The following is a 4,617-nucleotide window of genomic DNA, read 5'->3' on the forward strand; positions in this document are numbered from 1 at the left end:
TACACTGTATGAAAAATAATGGTACTATGTATTCTTCTCAGTACTTTAATACTAACTCATTTTTCTTTTCATAATAACCACATTAAATAGAACAATTATTATCCCCATTTCACAGAGAAGGAAACTGAGGCCAAGATGGGTTAAGTTACTTGCCAAGGTCACACATGTAGTAAATAGTGGAGATGGCTTTGAATTCAGGAGTCTGACTCCAGAGTATCTGCATGACTAAGCCACACTGTTTCAAATACTGTTATATTGTTATACTATGTTTCTTTTGCAACCTGCTTTTCCCTTCATCAACATTATATTTGCAAGATATGATACATGAAGCCATAGTTCAGTCCTTTTCATTACAGCACAGTATTTTGTTCAATCAATAGGCCACAATTCAGTTGTTTATTCTACTATTAAAAGAGATTATAACCAACGATGCTGCAAGTACATTCTTGTACAGGTCTCCCTGTGCATATATGCAAGAGTTCTAGGGTATATATCTACGGGAAGAATTTCTGGGTCACGTGGTACGTACATCTTCAAACTAACTAGATATTTCCAATTATTCTCCATAATGATAATATCATTTTACTTTATCACCTTGTAAAAAATTCTGCTGTCTCTGGTTACAATATAAAAAATAACCAAGCACCACAAGAAAGTGGAATAAAATGCCAAGAAAGGTGACAAGAAATGGAAGTTAAACAGAGTAGTATAGTAACCCAAATCTGCCATTTATCAATTCTCCCTTGCAAGTGCATGCAACAAAGATGAAACACAGCTTTTATTCCACCTCTCCACTGTCATCTCCTTTCCCTTTCCTTCCAAACTATATTCAACACGTGGATCTTCCCTGAAAAGCATGAATGTGATGTATTACTATAAATATTAAAATCCCTGAATTCTTTTCAGAGGAAGGAGTGAATAATGTTAAAGTGGAGTGCTTTCACAATCCAGTGTTTCATTGACCCCCTCTTTCCCTTAAACATTGCCATAGGTTTCCTTTCTACTAGTCTGAAACTTGCTATTTTATTTTATACTCACAATCATGTAGTACTAAAGGGTTGAAACTCTCTTTCACATACAGATACAGATATAATATAGAGATATAGGTCTCAAGTAAGTTTTCTCAGTGAAGAACTTGTCAAGTTGTAAGCAAACAATATGTTTAGTGTAAGAAATTTTAGTCCAATTGTTTGATAATTTACATGAACTTTAATCTAACACTGTGTAAGAAAAATTCTTATATAAAAGAAATATAAGCAAACTTTGGAAGGTAACTATTCTTTTCAAAATATTTTACCTTAAGATTCCTTTCAGGGACTTCCCTGGTGGCGCAGTGGATAAGAATCCGCCTGCCAGTGCAGGGGACATGGGTTCGAGCCCTGGTCTGGGAAGATCCCACACGCCACCGAGCAACTAAGCCCGTGCGCCACAACTACTGAGCCTGTGCTCTAGAGCCTGCGAGCCACAACTACTGAGCCCACGTGCCACAACTACTGAAGTACGTGCGCTTAGAGCCCGCACTCTGCAACAAGAGAAGCCACTGCAATGAGAAGCCCGTGCACTGCAACGAAGAGTAGCCCCTGCTCGCCACAACTAGAGAAAGCCTGTGCGCGGCAACAAAGACCCAATGCAGCCAATAAATAAATAAATAGATTTAAAAAAAGATTCCTTTCAAAAGCTTTCTCCCTTATGCATTAAAGTAGAATCAAATGCAGTTTGCTTCTAAATTAAGAGCACTATACTGCTTCCTCTGCAGCTTGGAGGGACATCAAGGATGATGCCTTTCAGGTATAACGAAGGGGGGAGGATGAGCAGGAGTGCAGGGTGGGAGGAGAGAGAGAAAGCCTCCAAAACACAAGCTCATGGAAGATTGTAAAGACTGCACTTTTATCCTTCAGGCCAGCTAGGCACCTTAATCCATTTGTCTTGTCCCGCTACCCACCATACTCTCTGAAACTGCCTCACTTTCTTCTGTGCTCCTCTTTCACTAGTCTCTCCTCCTCTGTCCTATTGTGGCAGAACAGGATTTACAATGTGCAAGTGCTACCCTCCTGTATGCTTTCTTTCACTTGATGCCCCATTCCTAAAGAAGATATGCTCTTTCATCTCACAGATGCTTCCTGTCCTTCCTGGTGTGCCTTACGGAGCAGTGGTAGCAAATTCAAAGGCCCACAGGAGGTAGAAAAGCAACCTGAATGAGAAAAAGTGGGAAGGGATCATGGAGAACTGGAGTGATGCCCCACAACAGAGACGGCTGCTATCAAGCTCCCGTTGATTCTTACCATGGAGAAAATGGGATCCCAATGTTGCCAGGTCTTTTAATTTTCCAGAAGATCTGGAAATCCAGATTTTTAGGTGAAATTCACCCACTGTTAAATGTTGGAAACTAACTCAATAAAGACAACAGCAACACCCTACAGCTTAAACTAAGTTGGAGGGCTAGGGGTAGCTTGTGGGCTGCTATTTTGCCACCTCTACTTTAAGGAGAATTTTGTCTTGGCCAGCTTGATTCCCAGACCTTTTTCAGAATTGAAAAAATGAGTAGAGAGAACCAAGGTCTGGGAGGTGAAATAAAATACATAAGGACCTAACTGGATGAGGTAAGAGGATCTAGACAACAAAGAGTTGGGAGAGAGAGAGGGTAAGAGGAAAAGAGGTCCCAGAGTCGGGCAGTCCAGGTGTGGAGAGGTGGGAAATTTGTGAGTGTGATGCTCTAGAGGAGCTCTGAGTGAGAAATTTCTCAGGGTGGAGGTGGGTGAGGAAAGAGCATGAGTATCAGTAAATATGGGTCATAAAAGAGATCGCTTTTAATGTTCTTCAGAGAAATTAGACAGGGATTGGAACTCTTTTTACAGTTCTTTTTGGATGCAGGATTGGGCTACTAAAATGTGACTAAAAAAAGAGACAGAAAAGAAAGAAAAAAACCTAAACATTAATAAAAAAGAAAAAAGAAAAATAAAATGTGACTCCATGTGGAGACTGGGCCACTTCAAGCCCTGGGAATTGGTAGGAATAAGTTTCTTTTTTTTCTTTTTTTGTGGTACGCAGGCCTCTCAATGTTGTGGCCTCTCCCGTTGCGGAGCACAGGCTCGGGACGCGCAGGCTCAGAGGCCATGGCTCACGGGCCCAGCCGCTGCGCGGCATGTGGGATCTTCCCGGACCGGGGCACGAACCCACGTCCCCTGCATCGGCAGGCGGACTCTCAACCACTGCGCCACCAGGGAAGCCTGGAATAAATTTCTTGATTGCAGACAACTGAAAGCAACTCTGGATAATTTAAGAAGAAAACGGATTGATTGGAAGGATACTAGGTATATCAAAGAATTGGTAGGAAAACTAGAAAAGCAGGCTCAGAAAATGAGCAAGAATGAGGAGACTTGGAAGTCTGGAAGACAGCTAGATCACATCACCGGAACAGTCTGCTTATCTTGTCATTACTGGACACTCACTGTTACACCCCTGACTGTACTCTCACTGCTGTCACTCCACTGGACACTGGCAGCTGCCACTAGCAACATAAATGATACTATAATATACTGTTCTTGCTTCTTTGTATTAAGACTCAAAGTCCTGAGTCCAGAGCTTCCAAATGGCTGACCTTAGGTCACATGCCTATTCTCTAGCTGTAAGCAATCTGGGAGAACAAGGGTCAGTTCTTTGTGGCTTCCCCAGTGGGAGGTAGAAAGTGCCTCCTGACAAAATTCATGCAATGGCAGCTTCTCCAAACAGGAAGTTTGTTTGTATCAAGTACTGGGTAGCCATACATCTATTACAGAACCTCAGTGGAGGTAGTACCCTGTGTGAAAGAATGATTAGGAGATGGCCAGTATATCAGCCAGGATAGGATTCTTTTTATTTTTATTTTTAAAAATTTACTTATTTTTTGGGCCACACTGTGCAGCATGCAGGATCTTAGTTCCCCCGACCAGGGACTGAACCCCTGCCCCCTGCAGTGGAAGTGCAGAGTCTTAACCACTGGACCATCAGGGAAGTCCCACGATAGGATTCTTAATGCTGCAGTAACAGATAACTCCAGAATCTCAGTGGCTCACAGCAAGAAAGGTTTCCTTCTCGTTCACGTCCATTGTAGATTGTCCACATTGTCCTCACTTTAGGACCCAGGCTGGTGAAGCAGCTTCTACCTGGAAACATTACTAATCTCATAGCATGGGGGGAAAAAAAGGAGCATAGCAAGCCATGTTCTGACTCTTAAAGCTTATGCTTGGAAGTGACAAATATAACTTCTGCTCACATATTCCTAGTCCAAACAAACCATGTAGCCAAACCTGGTATCTATGGGACAGGGAAGTATGATATGACGCCAAGGAGGGGCAATTATTGTACTATTTTGGAAAAAAGAAATAAAGTCATTTTCAGTGAGGGGGGTATGCTAAGTAATAGGAATGAGCATATTAGAGGCAAGAAACAAAGTGGTGTTTGTGCAGTAGCTATAAATAGCTTGCTATTAATGAAGTACAAGGCTCAGGACAGGAGGAAGTAAGATGAAGCAGTAGTGACAGGTGGGGGAGAGGTCAGCAGACCCTTGTCAAGAGCTTGATCCTTATTCTGTAGGCAATGAGGCACCCTTGAGGGCTTTTAAACAGGAATATGAGATAG

The sequence above is a fragment of the Mesoplodon densirostris genome, chromosome 1 (genome assembly GCF_025265405.1).
Source record: "Mesoplodon densirostris isolate mMesDen1 chromosome 1, mMesDen1 primary haplotype, whole genome shotgun sequence".
Classification (NCBI taxonomy): Eukaryota; Metazoa; Chordata; class Mammalia; order Artiodactyla; family Ziphiidae; genus Mesoplodon; species Mesoplodon densirostris.